A 26,109-nucleotide genomic window follows, 5' to 3' on the forward strand; every position below is an offset into this window, starting at 1 on the left:
TCCTTGTGGCAAGTACATCCAGTCACTTTTGTTTCTTGGTTACAGCATTTTTTATTTCAGTCTGACTAGTCTTTAGGTCTTTTATCTCTGTGGTCAGGGACTCCCTGGTGTCTTCTATGCTTTTCTCACAGCCAGCTAGTATTCTTATGATCGTTGCTTTAAATTCTGGATCAAGCATATTACTTATATCTGTTTTGATTAGATCCTTAGCCATGACCTATTATTTTTCTGTCTTTTGGGATGAATTCCTGCATTGTGGCATTTTGTTTAGTTTTCTGTTTTCTTCTCTGTGTTAGGAAAGCCTGTTATGTTTCCTGCTTCTGAGGGTAATGGCTATATTAAGGAGGGCCTGGGGCTTCAGGAAGTGTTTCTGGTGTATGCTGCGTGCACTCTGCTGCTGTGTTTTGGCTGCTCTTTCCCTTAGGTCAGTCCTCTGCAGATTTTCTCCTTGCCTGAAGTGGGGAGTATTCAGACCTTGGCCAGTGTGTGTTGGGTTTTAACTAGGTGTGCTCGGGAATGCTTATTAAAAGAGGCCGAATCCAATTTCCACTAGAACTGAAGCTTTGCAGCACTCTATGGTCAGTAGTCTTGGTGTGTGCTGGGTATTTTTCTGGTCTGGGGGAGGGGCCTCCTGCTCTGGTACTCAGCCACACTTACCCCAGTAAACAGAGTGCAGGTGGGTGAGGCTTGGTGTAAATGGCTGAAGGCTCCATTGTTGGTGCTATTCTGCTCACTGAAGTAGATCTGTGTTGGTGCGTAGGGGAAAAATGGCACATGCCCTCTCCCTCATCCCTGGAGTGGGGAGGTCTTGCCCACCACTGTCCAGGAAGACCTGAGGATGAATGAAAAATCTCCCCTCATGTGTCCCAGCCATCCCTCAGATCCTTGCCTTCATCCTGTCTGGGTCCAGGCCATCTGCCCACCTAGCAGGGCAGTGCTCCTGTGTTTTATCTCAGGCAGGCCTGCTGAGCTTCAAAACTCCAAACTTTAGGTACTGGCATGTACCCACACTGGTCCTCTGGGAAAGTGTCTCACAGTGCTGGGACTGATGCAAGTTTGTCACAGAAGGGCAATCACACTAATGCACAGGAGCTGGGAGTGTAGAGTAAAGCACAGCAAAAAGCAGTTGTCCAGGTTACCTGCCCTCAACAGGTGTCTCTGCACCTATGCTAAGGAATGGGGCACCTGAATGGTGCCTGCTGGGTTTTTTTGGTCCCCTGAGAAGCAATGTCACCTATCCCAGATGCACTCCAAGAACAGGGAAATATCTCTCCCAGTGCATCCCAGGGGATCTTGAGATAGATAGATAGATGATAGATAGATGATAGATAGATAGATAGATAGATAGATAGATGATAGATAGATGATAGATAAATAGTGCAATCTACATCTGGGCATCTCTCCTCCTCCACAGGAGCACTGCTGTACTTGCCAAGCTCCACACCCACCATGGTGCAGACTTCTAAAACTCCAGTTTTGGAGGTCTGGTGATTGTAAAAACTCATGATAATCAGCCCCTTTTGTTTTTCCAGTCAATGGTTTGGGACAAATGTTTTTCGTGTGATCCCCTGTGCGGTGTTTTCTCTCTCTCTCACCCTTTCTCTCTCCTCTCTCTGTGATTAGTGCTCGCTCCCCTCTGAAATACCCACCATTCTTTTCTCCTCCAGATTACATCTCTGCACCTCTTACCTTCCATGATGTGGCCTCTTCTCTCCCTCTGGTTGTGCAGTTTGTTCCCTCAGTCCTCAAATTGATTTCCTGGGTGTTCAGAATGATTTGATATTTATCTAGCTGTGTTCAAGGGACGAGGCAAGCATAGGGTCCTCCTACTACTCCACCATCTTAACCTCCTTTGGCTGATTGTGTTTTTTAAAGAATTGGTCCATTTCATAAAGGTTATAAAATTGTGGGCATAGAGCTGTTCATAATATTCTATTACTATCCTTTAATATCCATGAGATCTGTAGTGATGTCCCTCTTTCATTTATTAGATTCATTTATTAAATGTTTCATATATTAGCAACATTTGTGTTTTCTCTATTTTTTTTCACAGTTTGCATGGTTAGAGTCTTACTGATTTTATTGAGCTTTTCAAATAATCAACTTTTGGTTTTGTTGGTTTTTTCTATTGATTTCCTGTTTTCAGTTTCATTAATTTTGACTTCACTTATTATTTCTTATGTTCTGTTTATTTTGGATTTAATTTGCTCTTCTTTTTCTAGTCATAAGATGGAAGCTTAGATTTCTGATTTCAGATATTTACTGTTTTAAAATACATGCATTCAGTGCCCTACATTTCCCTTTCAATACTGCATTCAATGCATCCCATCACTTTTGATAAGTTGTATTTTCATTTTCATTTAGTTTGAAATATTTTAAAATATTTTTAAATTTTCTTAGGGAGTTTTTTGTTGCCACATGCATTTTCTAGAAGTGTGCTGTTTAATCTTCAAGTAATTGGGATTTTCCAGCTATTTTTGTTATCGATTTCTACTTTAAATCAATTATGGTCTGAGAACTGACATTGTACAATTTCTCTTGTTTTAAATTTGTTGGGGTGTATTTTATGGTCCTGAATGTGGTCTATCTTGGTGAATGTTACCTGTTAGCTTGAGAAAAAAATGCATATTTTGCTATTGTTGTCATTTTTTTAAACAGTCTATATATATCAATTATATCCAGTTGATTGATGATACTGTTGAGCTCTACAATGTCCTTACTGATTTTCTGCCTGCTGGATCTGTTGAAGTCTATGACTATAATAGTGGATTCATTTATTTCTCCTTGCAGTTCTGCCAGTTTTTGCCTTACATATTTTGATGCTCTGTTGTTTGGAGCATACTTATTAAGGATTGTTGTGTCCTCTTGGATAATTGACTATTATTAAGTAATGGCTCTCTTTAACCCTAATAACTTTCCTTGCTCTGATGTCTGCTCTATCTGAAGTTAATATAGCTAATCCAGTTTTCTTTTGATTAGTGTTAGTATGGTATATCTTTCTCCATTCATTTACTTTTAATCTACATGTGTCTTTATATTTAAAGTGGCTTGCTTGTAGACAGCATATATTTGGACCTTGTTTTTTGATCCATTCTGATAATCTCCATTTTTTATTGGTATATTTTAGACCATTGACATTAAAAATTATAATTTATATAGTTGGATCAATATCTACCATATTTGTTACTCTTTTCTGTTTGTTGTCCTCGTTATTTGTTCCTATTTTTGTCTTCTACTCTTCCTCTGCCCTTTCTGATTTTAGATGAGCATTTTATATCATTCTATTTTCTCTTATTTCTTAGCATATTAATTACACTTTTTCTTTTTTAAAACACTTTTTAGTGGTTGCCCTGATGTATACAATATTTAAAATGAACCCAAATCTACTTTCAAATAACATTACACTACTTCCCAATTATAGCAACTACCTTATAATAGCAAAATATTTCTAATTCCTCCTTCTTGTACCTTGTATCATTGCTATCATTCAATTTCACCAGTATATAAGCTATAATCTTTGAATACATTATTATTTTGAACAATCTGTCATCTGTTAGATAAATTAAGAATAAAAAAGTTAAGGTTTTTATTTTACCTTCACTTATTCTTTCTCTAATTCTCATGCTTTATGTGGACTGAATTTCTGACCTATTTCTTTTTCCTTCTCTCTGAATAACTTATTTTGATTTTTTTTTTGCAAGGCATTTCTACTGGTAACAAATTCTCTCTCTCTCTCTTTTTCGGTCTGAGAATGTCTATTTCCTCTTAACTTTTGAAGGATAATTTCACAGAATACAGAATTCTAGGTTTTTTTTTTGTTTCTCTCTCAACACAGTCTCTTGATTGCATGGTTTCTGAGAAGTCAAATTTAACTCCTAATCTTTGCTCTTCCATAGGGAAGGTGTTTTAAAATCTGACTTCTATGAAGATTTTTTCTTTATCTTTAATTTTCTGCAGTTTGAATATGATATGGCTAGGCAGAGTTAAATGTAGTTGTAATATTGATGTCTTGTGCTTCCCTATACCTATGGGATAGAATATGAAGATGAGGGCTTAAGAATTGTCTCAATGACTTAGTTAGAATGCAGCCTTAAGCTGATGGTAAAAGGAGGGGATAATGGGATGAATGAGTCGTCTTAATAGCCTGTGGTTCTCAAGAAATTCTCATTCATGAAGACAGATAGCAGTTCTGTGAGTAACAACAATGGTAGGGGCCAGAGCACTACATGACCTTTTATATCAGTCAGAGAGAAAGGATCATGAGGCATGGCATTTTATAGGTATTAACTGTGTTTATGACTGGTTGAGAGCAGCAAGTTCATTTATTTATTAATTAAAAATATTTATCAATCACATTTGTTAGGTTTTGTTCTAGGCACAGAAATGCAATAATGAACAAAACAAAATGATACCTCTGTTATAGTTGAGGCAGAAAGATGATCAACAAGTAAAGAAATAAATTGCAAGTCATATGAAGTAAGTGTTATGAGGAAAAATAAAGCAGAGAAAACAAAATGAAAATGACTTTGGGATGTTCTTTCAATTAGAATTGTTGGGAAAGGCTTTTCTGATAAGGTGGCATTTGAGCCTGAATAGAATGAGTGAGCATGCAACCTACATATTGGGCAGGAATTTTTGGGCAGAGAGAGCAGAAGGTGCAAAGGTTCTGAAGCTAACATTTTAAGACCTAGTCTGGTGAGAGAAGGGTAAAACTTTTTTTTTTAAAGATTTATTTATTTATTCGACAGAGATAGAGACAGCCAGCGAGAGAGGGAACACAAGCAGGGGGAGTGGGAGAGGAAGAAGCAGGCTCATAGTCCAAGAGCCTGATGTGGGGCTCGATCCCACAACTCCGGGATCACGCCCTGAGCCGAAGGCAGATGCTTAACCGCTGTGCCACCCAGGCGCCCCAGAAGGGTAAAACTTTTGTATCCATTGGTATTTGTTTGGGGCATGGCAGATCCAGAAGTAGGTTGTCCCTGGCAATACTTACCAATACATCTATGAAATGTGAAATAACACAGTGGTTGAGTTTGAATAAAACACCTCTTTTCATTTAGTAACTATATTTAGTCAATTGTTCTGGGAAATTTGATTGGCACATTACATGAAAGACAAATTTTGCTTTTTAAATCTTCTTTCTTACACATTGCTCTTTTTACCATCTCAGAGTCTAAGCTTATAACTGAAGCATCCAATCTCCTCCTCTTACTTTGAAAGATCTTTTATAGTTTATGCTCTTTTTGCATTATATTATACATAATTAAGTTTTCATAAAAAAAGCTTAACATTGGGAAAAGCTGCAAGTCAAAAAGAATTCTTCAATTTGACATTCATAGTAGGAATTATATATTATTATTAATGTATTAAATATGCATTTATGTTTCATATGTATTTTTATATATTTGTGTTATATATACAATTTTAATTCTAGTATAGTTAATATACAGTGTTATATCAGTTTCAGGTATACAATAATCAATTACAATTAATTACTGTAGTAATTGAACAATTCTATACATTACTCAGTGCTCATAAAGATAAGTGTACTCTTAATCCCCTTCACTTATTTCACCCATCTCCTCTGGTAACCATCAATTTGTTCTCTATAGTTAAGAGTCTGGTTTTTGGTTTGTCTCTTTTTTCCTTGTTTGTTTATTTCCTAAATCCCACATATGATTGAAATTATATGGTATTTTTCTTTCTCTGAGTGGCTTGTTTCATTTAGCATTTTACCCTCTACATCCATTCATGTTGTCACAAATGGCAAGATTTCATTCTTTTGATGGCTGAGTAATATTCCATTGTCTCTATATAATACATCTTCTTTATCCATTCATCTATCAATGGACCCTTAAGATGCTTCCATAAGTTGTCTATTGTAAATAAATAATACTGCAATAGACATAAGGGTTATCACCTATTCTTTTCAAATTAGCGTTCTCATATTCTTTGGGTAAATGCCCAGTAGTGGAATTACTGGATCATATGGTAATTCTATTTTTAAGTTTTTGATGAACCTCTAAACCGTTTTCCACAGTAGCTGTACCAGTTTGCACTCCCACCAACATTGCAAGAGGGTTCCTTTTTCTCCACATCCTTGTCAACACTCGTTTCTTGTGTTTTTGATTTTAGCCATTCTCACAGGTAGGGAGTGATATCTCATTGTGGTTTTGATTTGGATTTCCCTGATGATGCATGATGTTGAGCATCTTTTTATGCATCTGTTGGCCATCTGGATGTCTTCTTTGGAAAAATGTCAATTCATGTTTTCTGCCCATTTTTAAAATTGGGTTATTTGTTTGTTTGTTTTGGTGTTGAATTATATAAGTTCTTTATATATTTTGGATACTAACTCTTTATCAGATATGCAATTTGCAAATATTTTCTCCCCTTTAGTAGGTTGTCTTTTAGTTTTTTTATTGTTTCTTTTGCTGTGTGTAATGTTTTTATTTTGATGTAGTCCTAATAGTTTACTTTTGCTTTTGTATCCTTGCCTGAGGAAACATATCTACAAAGATGTTTCTACAGCTGATGTCAGAGAAATTACTACCTGAGCTGTCTTCTAGGATTTTTATAGTTTCAAGTCTCCCATTTAAGTCCTTAATCTATTTTGAGTTTATTTTTGTATGTGGTGAAAGAAAGTTGGTCCAGTTTCATTCTTTTGCATGTAGCCATCCGGTTCTCCCAACATCATTTGTTGAAGAGGCGTTTTCCCATTGCATATTCTTGTCTCCTTTGTCTAAGATTATTTGACCATATAATCATGGGTTTATTTCTGGGTTCTCTAGTCTGTTCCATTGATCTGTGTGTCTATTTTTGTGTTAGTACCATACATTTTTGATTAGTACAGCTTTTTAGTATATCTTGAAATGTGGGATTATGATACCTTCAGCTTTATTTTTCTTATTCAAGATTGCTTTGGCTGTTTGGGGTCTTTTGTGGTTCCATACAAATTTTAGGATTATTTGTTCTAGTTCTGTGAAAAATGCTGTTGGTATTTTGATAGAGATTGCATTAAATCTGTACATTGCTTTGGGTAGTATTGACATTTTAATAATAGAAAATATTTTAAAATAAAAGCAATAAGTGGTATGTTTTTATTTTTTATTTTTTTAAGTTTTTATTTAAATTCCAGTTAGTTAACATACAGTGTATTATTAATTTCAGGTGTAGAATTTAGTGAGTTACCGCTTATATACAACACCCAGTCCTCATCACAAGTGCCTTCCTTAAGAGGGATGTTTTTAATCATAAGTAATTGGTTTCAAATCATGAAAGCATTCCAAAAATATTTTTTTCACCTCAAACATGAAAATAATATGCTATTTTGTCTTCAATTCTTTTATAACTAGTTTACCCATGTAAAACTGGTTTTCATATGAAGCTTATGTTGTAGATCAGAAGAAATATTTATAGAAGCTGTACTGAACTATTAAAGACTATTAGAAGGCATCTAGATGCCACTTAAAATTTAAAGGGTTAATTATAGTTTTGCAAGAACTTTAACTGTTACTTTAAAATGCTTTCTGAGAAAGTTCTTTCAGTTATTTAAAAAAAATCTTTGAGCATCCGCTATGTACCTGGCACCATGCTGTAGGCTTTATATGTTTGCTCATTTGGATTCATGAGGATTCAGATGTATTTTACTAACCTCTAAGTTTGTGTGACAAAGTAATGTAGAACGCAAATATATTTTTCTGTCCTTTAACTTAGCAAACTTAACCGTAAATATTAAAGATAATATAAATGTCCTAGTTCATTCTTTGTCATCTCAGCTTTCTGAGATAATGCTTAGTTTCACTTAGTGAATGAGAGACCCCTAAGTTTCAGTTTACTAAATCTAATGATTAGAATGGCAATAGTTTTGTAATGAAAACAACTCTGATGTGATAGTAAGTGTGCACACCAGATGCTATTAAGTAGGGTGCTTAGCATTGCTATTCCTAAAGTTAAATTTCTTTACTCAAATTCTCTTTGATAAAATGAAAATACCATTAACAAGATCTTGAATTTTTTTAATAGGCCTATAATAAGAAGCTGTCTTTGTATTATATTATTGATTTCCTCATTATTTACTGTTTAATTAGTATAAAATTGTCCAGTGATTCTTAAAATGTGTTTCTACAATTGAATTGCTCGTTAAGCCTTAATCTGAAAATCAAGTTTGCTCCCCCTTTAATTTTGATAACTCAGAAACTTCTTTTTTGATTTCATAACAAATGAAGAATTTGTTACTTAAAAATAAAAGAATAAATAGCTGAAAACCTCAGCCTGCCATCATTGGAATAAAACATGATAGGGATCACTGATGTTCCTTAAAGAAAGAAACTCAAAAAAGATATTTTGAAATTAATAAGTGTAATAGGATTTAATAAATATTATCAAAGGTGAAATTTAGCTTTTGAAATAGGAAAGGACTCTACATGTTAACTCTACATGGGAATATTATTTTATTGCTATAAAATTACTAAATTTCAAACTCTTATGTGTCAATGAATTATGAATGTTATGTTTAAAATGTAAGTTTGCTCTGGGCTTTCTTTCATGAAGAATGGTTTGTGTACTCTAACCATTTGTAAAGTTGAATTCTGTTATAGTAAAGCTTATTTTTTAAAGCACATATTTGATTATACTACAGGTCAAATCTCACCTTTAGAAACATAACCAATACATAGCTTAATGCTGAATAAATAGTATGCACTTAACACATGCAAAATACTGTACTAAGCACTTATGTTTGGGGGTTTTATCATATATAAGTTTCTCTTTTAAACATAAGGGTCTAAAATTTTAAAATTACTAATTATTCTTTACCAGAATGTACCCTTCTTTTACAGACAACAAAACTCAATGATCTAAAAAGTTTTAAATTTTTCCTGGGAACTGAAAACAAGGGAAATAACCCAGATCTGTCAGTAAGTAGAGCATTAAGCAAGGAAACTTACAAGGGGTACTACAACAGTGCTTCAATAGGGAATTAATATTCCAAATTAACACTTCAACAAATTCACATGTAAAATGAAAAAAAAAAAGAGAGATCCATGATGTTAACAAAAATTTTATTATCTATTCTCCTATCACAATGAGATATAAAATTGCAAACATAATTGCAGTGTAACATTATTTCTTTCCTTGCAAAAATTAGAATTTTAGTGACTCCTTACAAATCTAATTCAAATGAACACTGATTTTTAATTTCATGAAAAAAGCAAACAAACAAAAAAACTACGCAAATGTTTAATGCAGCTGGTAGCTTAAGATTGAATGAAATGTTCTTGAATTGTCATTATGCTTGTTAAAAAAAATCTTTAAATTCCGGCATAGCTTTTTAGTAACCCTCCTCCACTAGGATACTTTAATAATGTGTGAGGAATGAATTGTGCCATCTTTGTCATCCATATATGTCCCAATTCAGAATACAATGACTCAAGCATTTGAGGGAAGCCCTTGTTTGCATGAATGGATTAAAGACTCATTTATTTAATTGTTCTTTAGTAAATAAATTCCAAATACTGTTAACTTACATATAGTGTTTCTTAACATGGGATCAATGCACAACCATTACATCTAAGGAGTATTAAATTGGGGTAAGGTTCTCCTTCCTACTCCCACCTCCGGTGTTTTGAAGAAGAAGGTTATGCATATAAAATTGTGAGAGAAAGGTGGGTTTTTTTATTGTTAGAAAAAGCTTAATGGTGTTTTAGACATGATATTACACCTCAGAAAATGGGCAATGCATCTTTAAAAGCTAAACTATATCTTCTTTACTTTTACCAAATTCTCTATAAATCTTTCATGACAGTTTATTTAACAAAGTGTCATTGAAACTGTATAGGTGATTGATGTGACCCATGTAAGATCAACATGAAATGTTTGTAAATGTCAGCAAAATGTGACCATCTAAAAGCATATAAGAATGGAGTTTCTGTTAAAGTGAAAAACAAACAGAAAAATGTTTATCTTATTCTTTGCTTTTTGGTATGCAATTACAAATTCATAGAAGAAATATTCCGTTTGATTTTCCTTGGAGTTCATGTCATCAGAGGTCTAATTTACTTTTGACATTCACCCTTTCAAAACCTTGGTCTCTTATTCACTGGATACATTTCCTCTATCGTCTATGGAAAAATAACACAGAGTCAAAATTTCTTAGAAAAATGGCAATAAGTTTGTAAAGTATGGGCAGAACCTTGACCAAAAACTTTCTGTAGAAATTACAGGAGGCTATCAACTTGGAATGCCGCCGAAGAGTTCCTGTTTATTCACATAGAGAAAAAGCATTATCGGTTTTCCACTTAATTGAATAAAATACTGTTATAAAAACAAATATAAGATAGAGAATAAAAGAGAAGGAAGAAATAACAGATCGAACTATAAATATATAAGGAAAGTACACCAGTAGCTCACTCTAAATGGAATAGTTTCTTTTTTTTTCTTTTAAATTCCACTATAGTTAAAATACAGTGTTATTTTCAGGTATACAATACAGTGTTTCAAGAATTTCATACTCAACCAGTGCTCATCATGACAAGTACACTCCTTAATACCCATCACCTATTTTACCCATCCCCTCACCCACCTCCCCTCTGTTAACCATTAGCTTCTTCTCTACACTTAAGAGTCTGTTTCCTGGTTTGACTCTGTCTTTTTCCCCTCTGTTCATTTTTTTGTTTGTTTCTTAAATTCTACATATAAGTGAAAGCATAGGATATTTGTCTTTCTCTGACTGACTTATTTCACTTAACATTATATTACTGTCTAGCTCCATCCATGTCTGCAAATGGCAAGATTTGATTCTTTTATTTATGGCTGAATTATATTAAATTGTGTAGGGATGCCTGGGTGGCTGGGTTGGTTAAGCACACAACTCTTAATTTCTACTCAGGTCATGATCTCAGTTTCATGAGATCGAGCCCCATGTTGGGCTCCATGCTCAATGGGGAGTCTGCATGAGATTCTCTCTCTCCATCTTCCTCTGCTTCTCCCCCCAAACTCATTCTATTTAAAATAAATAAATCTTTAGGGGCGCCTGGGTAGCGCAGTCGTTGAGCATCTGCCTTCAGCTCAGGGCGTGATCCCGGAGTTCCCGGATCGAGTCCCACATCAGGCTCCTCCGCTGGGAGCCTGCTTCTTCCTTTCCCTCTCCCCTGCTGTGTTCCCTCTCTCGCTGGCTGTCTCTCTGTCACATAAATAAATAAAATCTTAAAAAAAAAGACATTATTTAAAAAATAAATAAATAAATAAATCTTTAAAAAATATGTATATATACATCTTCTTTATCCATTCATCAGTCGATGGACACATAGACTACTTCCATAATTTGACTACTGTAAATAATGCCACTATAAACATAGGGGTGCATGTATATCTGTGAATTAGTGTTTTTATATTTTTTGGGGTAAATACACAGTAGTGTGATTACTAGGTCATAGGTAGTTCTATTTTTAACTTTTTGAGGAACCTCTATACAGTTTTCCACAGTGAATACACCAGTTTGCATTCTAACCAATAGTGCGCAAGGGTTCCTTTTTCCTTACATCCTCACCGACACTTGTGGTTTCTTGTGTTGTTGATGTTAGCCATTTTGACAGGTGTGAGGTGATATGTCATTGTACTTTTGATTTGCATTTTTCTGATGATGAGAGATATTGAGCATCTTTTTATGTGCTTGTTTAGGTGTCTTCTTTGGAGAAATGTCTGTTCACGTCTTCTGCTCATTTTTAAATTGAATTATTCATTTTTTGGGTGTTAAGTTTTAAAAGCTCTTTATATATTTTGGATACTAACCCTTCACTGGATGTGTCATTTGCAAATATCTTCTCCAATTCCATATGTTGCCTTTTAGCTTGGTTGATTGTTACTTTTGCTGTGCAGATGCTTTTTATTTTGATGTAATCCCAATAGTTTATTTTTGCTTTTATTTCTTTTACGTCAGGAGAAATAAAAAATGTTGCTATGGCCAATGTCAGAAAACTTACTGCCTCTGCTCTTTTCTAGGATCTCTATGGTTTCAGGTCTCATATTTAGGACTTTAATCCATTTTAAATTTGTTTTTGTCTATGGAGAAAGTAGTCCAGTTTCATTCTTTTGTGTGTAGCTGTCCAGTTTTCCCAACATCATTTGCTGAAGAGACTGTCTTTTTCCTATTGGATATTTTTTCCTGATTTTTCAAAGACTAATTAACCATATAACTGTGTGTTTATTTCTTGGTTTTCTGTTCTGTTCCATTGATCTATGTATCTATCTTTATGCCTATGCCATAGTGTTTTGATTACTACAGCTTTCTAATACAACTTGAAGTATGGAATTGTGATGCCTCCAGTTTTGCTTTTCTTTACCAAAGTTGCTTTGGCTCTTCAGGGTGTTTCATAGTTCCATATAAATTTTAGGATTGCTTGTTCTGGCTATGTGAAAAATGCTGGTGGTATTTTGATAAGGATTGCATTAAATGTGTAGGTTGCTTTGGGTAGTAAAGACATTTTAACAATATTTGTTCTTCCAATCCATGAGCATGGAGTGTCTTTCTATTTCTTTGTGTCATTTTCAATTTCTTCCATCTGTGTTTTATACTTTTCAGAATACAGGTCTTTCACCTCTTTGGTTAGGTTTATTCATAGATATCTTATTGTTTTGGTGCAATTGTAAATGGGATTGTTTTCTTAATTTCTGTTTCCAGTACCTCATTATTTGTGTATAGAAATATAACAGAATTCTTCAATTAATTTTGTATCCTGCAACTTTTCCGAATTCATTTATCAGTTCTAGTAGCTTTTTGTTGGAGTCTTTAGGGTTTTCTGTATATAGTATCATGGCGTCTGCAAATAGTGAAAATTTTACTTCTTTCTTACCAATTTGGATGCCTTTTATTTCTTTTTGTTGTCTGATTGTTGTGGCTAGGACTTCCAGAATTATGTTGAATAAAAGTGGTGAGAGTGAACACCCTTGACTTGTTCCTGACCTTGGGGGGCAATTTCTCAGTTTTTCAGCATTTAGTATGATGCTTACTGTGGGTTTTCGTATATGACCTTTATTATGTTGAGGTATGTTCCCTCTAAACCTACTTTGTTGAGAGTTTTTATCCTAAATGGATGTTGTCCTTTGTCAAATGGTTTTTCTATATCTATTTAGATGCACATATGGCTTGTATCCTTTCTCTTATTGATGGGATGTATCATGTTGAATGATTTGTGAATATTGGACCACCTTTGCATCCTTGGAAAAAACCCCATTTGAATGGAATGATTCAATTGGGATGGTGAATGATTTTTTAAATGTATTGTTGGCTTCAGTTTGCTAGTTTTTTGTTGAGGATTTTTGCATCTATATTCATCAGGGATATTGGCCTGTAGTTCTCCCTTTTTTTGTGGTGTCTTTGGTTTTGGAATCAGGGTGATACTTGCCTCATAGAATGAATTTGGAAGTTTTCTTTCCTTTTCTATTTCTTTGGAATAGTTTGGGAAGTATAGGTATTAACTCTTCTTTAAATATTTGGTATAATTCACCTGTGAAACCTTCTGGTCCTCGAGGTTTTTTTGTGGGGAGTTTTTTGATTACTGACTCAATTTCTTTGCTGGTTATTGGTCTGTTCAGATTTTCTATTTTTTCCTGTTTCAGTTTTGGTAATTTATATGTTCCCTGGAATTTATCTATTTCTTCTTGTTTGTCCAATTTGTTGGCATACAGTTTTTCATAATATTCTCTTATACTTGTTTGTATTTCAGTGGTGGTGTCATTTCTCCTCTCTCATTTGTGATTTTGTTTATTTGGTTCCTTTCTCTTGCTCTCTCTCTCTTTTTTTTTTTTTTTTTTGATGACTTTGGCTAGAGGTTTATCTATTTTGTAGATCCTTTCAAAGAACCAGCTCCTGGTTTCATTGATTTGTTCTGTCTTTGTTGTTGTTGTTGTTTGTTTTTTGCTTTCGATGTCATTTATTTCTGTTCTAATCTTTATTATTTCCTTCCTCCTACTGGCTTTAGGCTTCATTTGTTTTTCCTTTCCTAGTTCTTTTTAGGTGTAAGGTCAGGTTGTTTTATTTGAGATTTTTCTTGGTTCTTAAGAGAGGCCTGTGCTGCCATATACTTCCTTCTTAGGACCATGTTTGCTGCATCCCAAAGGTATTGGAATGTTGTGTTTTCATTTCCGTTTGTTCCCATGTATTTTTAAAATTTCTTCTTTGATTTCATGTTTGATCCATTCGTTGTTCAATGTATTTGTGGTATTCCCCAACTTTTTCTTGTGGTTGACTTCACGTTTCATAGTGTTTTGGTCAAAAATATGCATAGTATGATCTCAGTCTTTTTGTACTCGTTGATGCCCAATTTGTCACCTAGTATGTGATATATTCTGGAAAATGTTCCATGTGCACTTGTGAAGAATGTGTGTTCTCCTGTTTTAGGATGGAATGACCTGCATATATCTGTTAAATCCATCTGGTCCAATATGTCATTCAAAGCCACGGTTTCTTGTTTATTTTCTGTTTAGATGTTCTGCTCAGCAATGCAAGTGGGGTGTTAAAGCCCCTACTATTGTTGTATTAGTATTGATTCATTCCTTTATGTTTGTTATTAAGTGTTTTATGTTTTTGAGCACTCACATTTTGGATGCATAAATATTTAAAATTGTCATATCTTCTTGTTGGATTGTCTCCTCTATTAATATATAGTGTCTTTCTTTGTCTCTTGTTACAGACTTTGTTTTAAAGACTATTATGTGTGATATAAGTATTGCTACTGTGGCTTTCTTTTGACATCCATTTGCATGATAAATATTTCTCCATCCCCTCACTTTCAATCTGCAGGTATCTTTAGGTCTAAAATGAGTCTCTTGCAGGCAGAATATAGATGAGTCTTATTTTTTTAATCCAATCTGTCACCATATTTCTTTTGATTGAAACTTTTAGTCCATTTACAAAGTAATTTTTTGAAGATTTTATTTATTTATTTATTTGAGAGAGAGAGAGAGAGAGAGAAAGAGAGACAACAAGGGAAGGAGCAGATGGAGAGGGATAAGCAGACTCCATACTGAGCACAGAGCCCAATATGGGGCTCGATCTCACAACCCTGAGATCATGACCTGACCTGAAATCATGAGTTGATCGCTTAACTGACTGAGCCACCCAGGTACTCCCAAAATAATTCTTGATGGATGTGTATTTATTGCCACTTTGTTATTTGACTTATGGTTGTTTTTATAGTTTTTCTGTGTTCCTTTCTTTTCTCTTTCATGGTTTGCTGGATTTTTTTAGTGATATATTTTGGGTTCTTACTCTATTTTTTTGTGTACCTATTACTGCTTTTGTTTAGAACAATAAACACCTTTATTACATAATCAAAGATAGGAAGTAGGAAGATTTATTCACCTTTCTGAGCTTTTCCTTTCCTCAGATGGAAGTCTACCTCCTTGCTGTCTAGCATATAGCCATCAGCTTGGCCACACTGGCCTGTTTTTGAAGTGATGCGTGCAAGAAGCTTGCCCTGCTGGCACTGCTCCTCTGGAAAACTGCTGGTTTTGGCATTTTTTTCCTTTCATCATATTTCTTTTGAATTTTTTGAGTTTTTTTTTAATCTCTTCCTCCTTGGGCATCAGCTTATCCCCCTTCTTGTAGCCCAGGGGTGGTGCATAACAGGGCTCATACCACTTTGGGTATGGTGCATTGTCAATGAGCATGATACAGTTCTTCACCAGGGTCTTTGTGTGGACTAGTTCCTTGTTGAATGCATTGTAAACAACATCAATAATTCTTGTTTGACAAGTACAACAGTCAGAGCCCCAGAAAAAGTTCCCCACATCCAGCTTCAAAGCATGGTTCTTCTTGTTGACTCCCCAAATTTGGACTGTATGAATAGGGCAGGGGCCCATCTTAGTGTTGATAGTGGGGCATCCCTGCTCATACTTCTGCTTTTTGTGGTAGGGCTTTCTCTTGCCCCCAGTATTGTGATGCTTGTGCCAGTTGTCCTGAGAGAGTCCCATCACTTGGCACTAGCTGCAAAAGAAGTATTACTGTTTTTTTAATTTGTGGTTACCATTCGCCTTACATATAACATCTTCTGCATATAGCAGTCTATATTAACTGTATGGTTACTTATTTTTGAATTCAATCTTTTCTCTTTTCCCCTCCGTGGTTCAGATATTTGGTATCATCTTTTACATCCTTTTACTTTGTACTTACAATTTTTCTTACTCTTACTTATTGTTTTTTGTTTTCTACTCACAGAGTCCCACTTAACATTTCTTGCAGGGCTGTTTTAATGGTCATGAATTCTTTTAAATATCTAGGAAACACTTTATCTCTCCTTCTACTCTGAATGATACCCTTGCTGTATAGAGTATTCTTGGCTGCAGATTTTTCTTTTCAGCACTTCGAATACATCATTCCACTCACTTCTGGCCTGCAAATCTTCTGCTGAAATTTCTGAAATCATTATGGGTTTTTTTTGTATGTAACTTCTTCTCTCTTACAATCTTTAAAATGATTTCCATGCCTCCTGAATCTAGATCTGTTTCCCTCCCCAGATTTGGGAAATTTTCAGGTATTGTTTCTTCAAATACGTTTTCTGCCCACCTTTCTCTCTCCTTCTTCTGGGATCCCTACAATGCGAATATTGCTATGCTTGATGGAGGAAACAATTCTCAAAGTTTATTCTCATTATGCAGAATTTGTTTGTCTTTCACATGCTCAGCTTCATTGTTTTCAATTACTCTATCTTCCAGATCATTGATATGTTCCTCTGCTTCCTGTCACATATTATTTATTCCATCTATTATATTTTTTATTTCATTTATTGAGTTCTTCATCTCTGATATGTTATTTTTTATCTCTTTGTCAAGGGTCTCACTGATGTCCTCCACCCTTTCCTGAAGTCCAGTGAGTATCTTTATTTTTTCCATGTTTTCTTATGTTACAATTTAAATTCCAGTTAGTTAACATACAGTGAAATATTAGTTTTAGGCTTACGATATAGTGATTAAACCTTCCATAAAACACCCAGTGCTCATCACAACAAGTGCACCCCTTAATCCGCATCACCTATTTAACCTGTCTCTCTTCCCACCTCCCCTTCCGTAACCATTGCTTTGCTCTCTGTGCTTGAGTCTGTTTCTTGGATTGCCTCTCTTTCTTTATTTTTCCTTTTTGCTTACTTGTTTTGTTCCGTAAATTCCACATATGAGTGAAATCATATGATATTTTGATATGGTATTTGTCTTTCTCTGATTGACTTTTATCACTTAGCATAATACTCTACTTCTATCCATGTCATTGCAAATGACACGATTTCCTTCTTTTTTATGGCTGGAGTAATATTCCATTATATATATATATGCCACTTCCCCTTTATCCATTCATCATGGGTGCACATTTGGGCTCTTTCTATAATTTGGCTATTGTTGATAACGATGCTATAAACATTAGGGTGCATGTGTCCCTCTGAATCAGTGTTTTTTAACCTTTGTGTATATACCTGGTAGTGCAATTGCTGGGCCACAGGGTAGTTGTATTTTTTAACTTTTGAGGAAGTTGCATACTGTTTTCCAGAGTGACTGCAACAGTTTGCATTCCCATTAACAGTGCAAGAGGGTTTCCCTTTCTCCCCATCCTTGCTGGCACCTCTTATTTCTTGTTTTGATTTTAGCCATTCTGACAGGTGTGAGGTGATGTCTCATTATAGTTTTGACTTCTATTTCCTTGATGATGAGTGAAGTTGAATATCTTTCATGTGTCAGTTGGCCATCTGTATGTCTTCTTGGGAAAAATGTTTATTCATGTCTTCTGTACATTTTTAATTGAATTATTCATTTTTAGGGTGTTGAGTTCTATAAGTTCTTTATATATTTTGGATAATAACCTTTTATCAGATATGTCATTTGCAAATATCTTCTCCCATTTATAGGTTGCCTTAGAATTTGGTTGATTTTTTCCCCCTCACTGTGCAGAATCTTCTTATTTTGATGAAATCCTAAAGTTTATTTTTGCTTTTGTTTCCCTTGCCTCCAGAGACATATCTAGAAAGAGGTTACTATGGTTTATGTAGAAGCTGTTACAGCCAGTGTCCTTCTCTTGGATTTTTTTGGTTTTAAGTCTCACATTTAGGTCTTTCAACCATTTTGAATTTATTTTTATGTATCATATAACAACGTGGTCCAGTTTCATTCTTTGCATATTGTTGTCCAGTTTTCCCAACACCATTTGTTGAAGGGACTCTCTTTTCTCATTGAATATTCTTTCTTGCTTTGTTAAAGATTAATTTACTATATAATTGTGGGTTTATTTCTGGGTTTTCTATTCTCTTCCTTTGAAATGTGTCCATTTTTGTGTCAGTACCATACTGTTTTGATCATTACAGCTTTTTAATATAACTGGAAGTTCAGATTGCAAGCCTCCAACTTCACTTTTCTTTTTCAAGCCTGCTTTGGTTGATTTTGGGTATTTTGTAGTTCCATATAAATTTTAGGATTGTTTGTTCTAGCTCTGTGAAAAATGCTGGTGGAATTTTGATAGGGATTGCATTAAATGTGTAGATTGCTTTGGGTGGTATAGACATCTTACCAATATTGCTTCTTCCCATCTATGAGCATGGAATGTTTTCCCATTTCTTTGTTTCATTTTCAATTTCTCTCATTAGTGTTTTGTAGTTGTCAGATTACAGTTCTTTCACCTTTTTAGTTAGGTTTATTCCTATTCCTAGGTATCTTATTGTTTTTGGTGCAATTGTAATGGGATTGATTCCGTAATTTTTTTTCTGCTGTTTCATTATTGTTTTATAGAAATGCAATGGATTTCTGTACATTGATTTTATATCTTATAAGTTTACTGAATTAATTCATCATTTCTAGCAGTTTCCTGTGGTGCTTTTGTGTTTTCTATATAGAATAACATGGCATCTGCAAATACTGAAGCTTTTACTTTTTCCTTAGAGATTTGGATAGCTTTTATTTCTTTTTGTTGTCTGATTGCTGTGGCTAGGACTTCCAGTACTATGTTGAACAACAGTGGTGAGAGTGGACATCCCTGTCTTGTTCCTGACCCTGGAGGTAAAACTCTCAGATTTTCTCTATTGAGGATGATATTAACTGTGGGTTTTTCATAGATGGCCTTTATGATATTGAGGTATGTTCCCTCTGACCCTATTTTATATGAGGCTTTTTATCATGAACAGATGTTGTACATTGTCAAAGGCTTTTCCTGCATCTATTGAAAAAATCATAATTTTCTTATCCTTTCTTTTATTAATGTGATGTATCACATTGATTTGCAAATATTGAACTACACTTGGAGCCCAGGAATACATCCCATTTGATCATGGTAAATGATTCTTTTATTGTACTGTTGGCTTCGGTTTGCTAGTATTTTATTGAGAATTTTTGCATCCTTGCTTATCAGGGATATTGGCCTGTAGTTCCCTGTTTTGAAGGAGCCTTTATCTGGCTTTGATATCAGGGTAATGCTGACATCAAAGAATGTGTTTGGAAATTTTAGTTCCATTCCTATTTTTTGGATCATTTTGAGAAGAATAGGTATTAATTAATCTTTTTTTAAATGACTGGTAGAATTCTCCTTTGAAGCCATCTGGCCTTTAACTTTTGTTTGTTGGGAGTTTAATGATTATTGACTCAATTTCTTTTCTGGTTATCAGTATGTTCAAATTTTCTATTTCTTCCTCTTTGAACTTTGGTAGTTCATATGTTTCTAGGAATTTATCCATTTGTTCCATGTTGTCCAATTTGTTGGCATGTAGTTTTTCATAATGTTTCCTTGTAATTATAATTCCTTATAATTGTGTCTCTGTGGTATTTGTTTTTATTTCTCCCCTCTCATTTGTGATTTTATTTATTTGGGTCCTTTCTCTTTTCTTTTTGATAATTCTAGCTAGAGGTTTATTAATTTTATTCAAAGAATCAGCTCCTGGTTTCATTGATCTGTTCTATTGTTTTTTTTTTTTTTTTTAGTTTCTATGTCATTTATTTCTGCTATGAACTTTATTATTTCCTTCCTTCCACTGGTTTTGTGTTTCTTTCTGTAGTTCCTTTCGATACAATGTGAGAATGTTTATTTGAGATTTTTCTTGCTTATTGAGGTAGGTCTTTATTGTTTTAAACTTCCCTCATATGACTGCTTTTGCTGTATCCCAAAGATTTTGGATCATTGTATTTTATTTTCATTTGTGTCCATGTATTTTTTAATTTCTTCTTTGATTTCTTGGTTGAACCATTCATTGTTGAGTAACATGTTGTGTGACCTCTATGTACTCATGATCTTTCTAATTTTTTTTCTTATGGTTGACTTATAGTTTCATTACATTGTGGTTAGAAAAGTTGTATGGTATGTATTCATTCTTTTTGTATTTGTTAAGGCCTGATTTGTGACCTCACATTTGATCTATTCTGGAGAATGTCCCATGCACACTTGAAAAGAATGTGTATTCTGCTATTTTAGGATGGAGAGTTCTGAATGTATCTGTTAAGTCCATCTGATCCAGTGTGTCATTCAAAACTGTTGTTTCCTTTTTGAATTTCTGTTTGGATGATGTGTCAATTGATGTAACTGGGGTGTAAAACTCTCCTACTATAATTGTATTACCCTCAATTAGTTCCCTAATGCTTGTTATTGTTCTATATATTTGAGTGCTCCCATATTGGGGACATAAATATTTACAAGTATTAGATCTTCTTGCTTCATTGTCCCCTTTGTTATGATATAGTGCCCTTCTTTATCTCTTGTTACAGTCTTTGTTTTAAAGTCTAGTTTGTCCGACATACGTATTGCTACTCTGGCTTTCTTTGGACATTCATTTGTGTGATAAAATTTTTTTCATCTCCTCACTTTCTATCTGCAGGTGTCTTTAGGTCTGACATTAATCTCTTGTCAGCAGAATATAGAAGGGTCTCGGTTTTTTAATCCATTCTGATACCTTATGTCTTTTGATGGGAGCATTTGGTTCATTTGCATTCAAAGTAATTATTGATAGATATGTATTTAGTGCCATTTTATCACTTGTTTTGTCATTGTTTCTAGAGATTTTCTCTGATCCTTTCTTGTCTTTGTCAATTTTGTTCTCTCCTTTCCACTCAAAGAGTTTCCTTTAATATTTCTTGCAGGGCTGTTTTAGTGGTCATGAATGCCTTTAGTTTTTGTTTGCCTGGGAAACTTTTTATCTCACCTACTTTTTTGAATGATAGTGTTGCTGGATAGAGTATTCTTGGCTGCATATTTTTCCCTTTCAGCACTTTGAATATATCATGTCTTTCCCTTCTATCTTTCCAAGTTTTGTTGAGATACCTCCAGGCAGCCTTATGGGTTTTCCCTTGTAAGTTAACGATTTCTTTTCTTTTGCTCCTTTAATTTTTGTTGTTGTTGTTGTTGTTCATCACCGTATTTTGTAAATTTAATTGCAGTATGTCTTGATGATGGCCTGCTTTTGTTGATTTTGATGGGAGTTCTTTGTTCCTCTTGGATCTATATGACTTTTTGTGCCCCAGATTAGGGAAGTTTTCAGCTATTTTTTCTTCAAATACATTTTCTATGTCCTTTTCTCTGTCTTCTTCATTTTGGACTCCTATAATACAAGTGCTATTACATTTGATGTAGTTACTGATTTCCCTAAGTGTATTCTCATGTTGCATAATTCTTCTTTCTTTTGTTCAGTTTCATTATTTCCCATTTTGTCTTTTGTGTCATGATTTTTTCCTCTGCTTCTTCCAGCCTCCTGTTAATTTCATCACACTTGTTTCTAATCTCATTTATTGCATTCTTCATTTCTGATTGATTCTTTTTAAACTCTTTTGTGTCTGTGTTAAGGGTCTAATTCATGGCTTGTACTCTTTTCTCAAGTCCAGTTAGTATCCTTCTGATTATTGCTTTAAAGTCTCCATTTTGCTTGTAACATATCTGTTTCACCTAGAACTCTGGTCATGACTTTATTTTGTTTTCATATGGGATAAATTTCTCTGTGTTTGCATTTGCCTAAGTCTCTGCATTCTTCTCTGTGTTAGAAAAGCCTATTATATCTGCCGCTCTGGAAAGTAATGATTTCAGGAAGATGAGTTCCTGTAGTTGGCACTTCAAGGAGTGTCTCTAGTGTGTGTTGCATGAACTGTGCTGTTGTGTTTTGGCTGCTCTATCCTTCAGGCCAGTTGTCTGTAGAGGTCCTCATTGCTTGCTGTCAATAGTTTCTGATCCCTTGCATGAATGTGGTGTGTTTTAAATAGGTGTGCTCTGGTCTTCTTGTTAAATGAGACTTATCACGTCTTCCACCAGAGCTAAGGCCTTCAGAACTCTCTGGTTGGCTGAGGTGGTGTGGGCAAGAGTTTTTGCTTGTCTTCTGGGGGAGGGATCCTCTGGGCTGGGACTGAGGCAAGCTTGACTGAGAAGGGTAGTCCAGCTTGAGCTCAGGAAGGTAAGGCTTGGTCTACACAAGTAGGCAGTCAGTGTTTGTGCTGGGCTGCTTCCTGCTGTTGGGTCTATGTTTATACTGAGGAGTGGGGGAGATAAATTGTGCCAGCCAGCAGCTTTGTTCCTGGAGAGGCATCTGCATAAATGTTACCTCTCAGGGACATGCTCCAAGAAGAGTGAATAATCTCCCCACTGTGTGCCCCAGTTGTTCTTCAAATTGCTGTTTCCATACTGTCTACCTCCGAGTTGTTTTCCTGCTTCTTCTCTAGGAGCAGGGCAGTGCCCTCCCGGGGTATCTCAGTTAAGCCTGCTGACCTTTATAATTCTAGACTTTAATCCCTGCTGGTTGGAGGAACTCACAAAATTCATCCCTACTCATTTTCCAAGCCAATGACTTTGAGGACATGTTCCCTTTGTGTGTTCCCCTGTGTGCTCCCCTCTCTCTCTCACCTTTCTCAGTGACTATGGCTTCCTCCCCTTTGCAGCACCCATGATCCATTTCTCCCCTAAACCATGTCTCTGCATTTCCTAACCTCTTCAATGTGGCTTCTTTTCGCCCTTTTGTTGTGGAGTTTGTTCTGTGAGTCTTCAGGTTGATTTCTGGGGTATTTAGGATGGTGTGATAGTTATCTAGTTGTGTTCATGGGCCCAGAGGATCCTCAGGTTCTCCTATTCTGCTGCCTTCTTCCTCCAGTGTTCCAGTGAGTATCTTTAGGATGATTACTTTAAATTCTGCATGAAGCATATTACTTATCTCTCTTTGGCTAGATCTCCTCCTGTGATTTTGTTATGTTCTTTCATTTGGGAAATATTCCTGTGTCTCCTTATTCTGTCTACTTCTCTGTGTGTGTTTCTTTGTGTTGAAGAAGTTAACTATGTCTTCTGCTCTTGAAAATAGTAGCTTTATGAAGAAGAGGTCCTGTAGTGCCCTGCAGTGCAGTACCCCCTGTTCACCAGAACCTGCCACTTTATGGGAGTTTGCCATGTGTGTGGCTTGTGTTATGCTATTGTGTCTGAGCCACTTTTCCTTTCAGTCCAGATGTCTGCACTGACTTCGCCTATTATGAGTTGTGTTTGCTGTCTGTGATGTTAGTGAGATCCAGGCAGGCTGGCTTTGTTGGGGCATGACAGAAGGGCTCAGGGCTGGGGTGCCAGTGTTAGGAAAATTCTCAATGAGCTGCTAGTCCTAGGTGATTCCGTGACACACAGCAGCTGGGGGCATGGTGCATAGTAGGTCAGGGGCCCATAGCCTTTTGTGCACAGTGGCTGGGCCCAGTGTCTGCACCTGGTGGCTGGTTGTGCCATGTGGCATCTGTGTGCATGGTGGCTGGGCATGGAGTGCAATGGTTGAGGAAAGCCACATCTGTGTGCAGCAGCTGAGTGGAGTGTGCAGCATTAACAAAAATTGTGCTGAGCCCAGGGCCAAATCCAGCAGGCTTGGAGTGGGGCATGGCACTCTGCCAGCAGTTTGGGAAGCAAGTGTCTGTGCAGCACTGCCTCTGCAGGTGGCTTTGTGATTACGCTGGGGATTAGGGGATAAAAATGGTGACTGCTAGTTCCTTTGTTCCCAGAGAAGTGCCCCAACCTGCTGTGAAATCTGTATAAACAGATCTCCCTCCCATTGTGCAAGCTGTTGCTTCTAGGTTGTCTCTTCTTGAGCTGTTGTCTCTTTAATGGTGGGGACCTGGCTAACACTTGCCCTCATGGCTCACTCAGTGCTGAGTCCACTGACTCTTTAAGCTCCAGCCTCCAAGTCCCACTGGTTATGAAAACTCACAAAACTCAGCCCCTCTGGTTTTCAAGGCTAGATGTTATGGGGATTTGTGTTTCCTGTGTGGGCTCCTGGGTGCTTTTCTTTCTCTGGGACAGCAGCTCCCTCTATCCTACAGGCAGCTCCTGACCACCACTTCTGTCCTTCCTAATCTCTCTGATGTGGCTTCTTCTCTACATTTAGTTGTGGAGTTTGTTCTGTTAGTCTTTGAATTGCTTTCTGGTTTATTGACTTGCATATGAGTTATATCTGGTTGTAAACATAGGATGGGATAAGCTTAGGGTCCTCCTACTCTGCCATCTTCCTGGCACCCCTCCGAGAATTTGAATAGTTTCTTTACATTTCTCTTCAATTTTTTTTCATGAAACAAATATTTTCCTTGGACTAAAGCACACTCCTTCCTTGGGAGTGATGTTTTGGTTGTCATATTTTTGCATTACATTGACACAAAAGAAGAATGCATATCGTGAAATCAGTGCAGATGAAGAATACAGAGAATATAAAACTGAAATTAGAAAGCCAGTTGGCATCATATGATTTTCCCATTGCAATGAGAACATTTTTGTGAGAGGGGATTTGCACACTGTTCACCTAATTGATACATTCTTTATGCCTTTTTGCAAATAAATGCACAAGTCCACAATTTCCATGAAGAATTGCAGAATGCCTATTTATCATTATAAACTGTGTCTTATCACAATGGTTATATATACAGACATATATATGTTTATGTATATATACACACATATGTATATTTACATAATATATATTTTTAAATGGTATTTGGATGTCTTGTTCATTTATGGGGCTGGCAGGAAATGCTTAGTAATGGTACAACAAAGCCATGATTAACTGAAAAATAACTACTTTAAATCCTCAATTAAACAATTTCTCTGTGGAATTCTATTTATCTATAAGGAGGACGTGGCATGATAAGTTAATTAAAGAATATCTTGAAATCAGTCCTCATTTCATTTCAATTTTATTTGCTCTCTGCATCTCTAGTATGCCACAATGGTTAATTATGTTCAGAGCAGTGACTGTAAGCTATAGCAATATTTCTGCTCATCTGAGAAAAATCCTATTTTGTTATAAACTTGTATTTACAAAACTAGGAAATTGTTCAAACATATTTTGGAAGGATATTAAACCACAGGACTTTAAGAATTATTTAAATTGTTGCTTTTGAGCAGATTCTGATGGTAAAGCTCAGTTATAGACACTAACTATAATATCCTATTCCTTGAACCATCCTGTTACCTATTGTACTTTAAGAAACATGTTAACTATCTTTCAGCCCATTATATATCTATAATTATATTTTCATGTATACAATAATATTCAAAGAACTGTCCTGAGCATTGCAGGAATATATGTAGGTACATAACTAGTTCCTCCCTGCCTCTTGATGAATCTAGTGGGAGAAATAACACATGCTTTTATGTATGTATTACTTAAATAAAAGGGAAGAAATGCAAATGCCTTAAGACAGGTATAGATAAAGACTGGGGATAGCAGTAGAGACGTCATAGAGGGATGAATGGCTTTTTGCTCATAAGAATAGGAAGACCCACAACGAATTTTAATGACCGAAAGTCAAAGTCTCAAAAAAAAAAGAAATATATAATATTTTTAAAGGTCTTATTTATTAGAGAGAGAAAGAGCACTCGAGTGGGAGAAGGGGCAGAGGGAAGAGAGAAACAGACTTCTCATGGAGTAGGGAGCCTGGTGCTCCCAGGACCCTGAGATCATGACCTGAACCAAAAGCAGCTGCTTTTTTTTTTTTCAAAAGCAGCTGCTTAACCAGCTGAGACACCCAGGAGCCCCAGAAATACATACTATTAAGAACAGTGCTGAATTCAGTGTTTTCTTGGCTTCTAAGTATCATAATTCAAAACAATAGTTTTTATAAATTTATATTGTTGTTTTTCTCTGTAAGAAAGAATAT

The 26,109-nt window shown here is 35.6% G+C and overlaps 1 protein-coding gene and 1 pseudogene across 4 annotated transcripts in view; one reads left to right on the top strand and one right to left on the bottom strand.

Moving 5' to 3' along the window:
• The window catches only part of DACH2 (dachshund family transcription factor 2), a 798,780-nt gene that overhangs the window by 286,041 nt on the left and 486,630 nt on the right, over positions 1 to 26,109 (top strand). The gene's annotated exons all lie outside the window — the stretch shown is intronic.
• LOC100467888 lies at positions 15,354 to 15,972 on the bottom strand (annotated as a pseudogene).

Source organism: Ailuropoda melanoleuca, chromosome X, assembly GCF_002007445.2.
Source record: "Ailuropoda melanoleuca isolate Jingjing chromosome X, ASM200744v2, whole genome shotgun sequence".
NCBI lineage: Eukaryota > Metazoa > Chordata > Mammalia > Carnivora > Ursidae > Ailuropoda > Ailuropoda melanoleuca.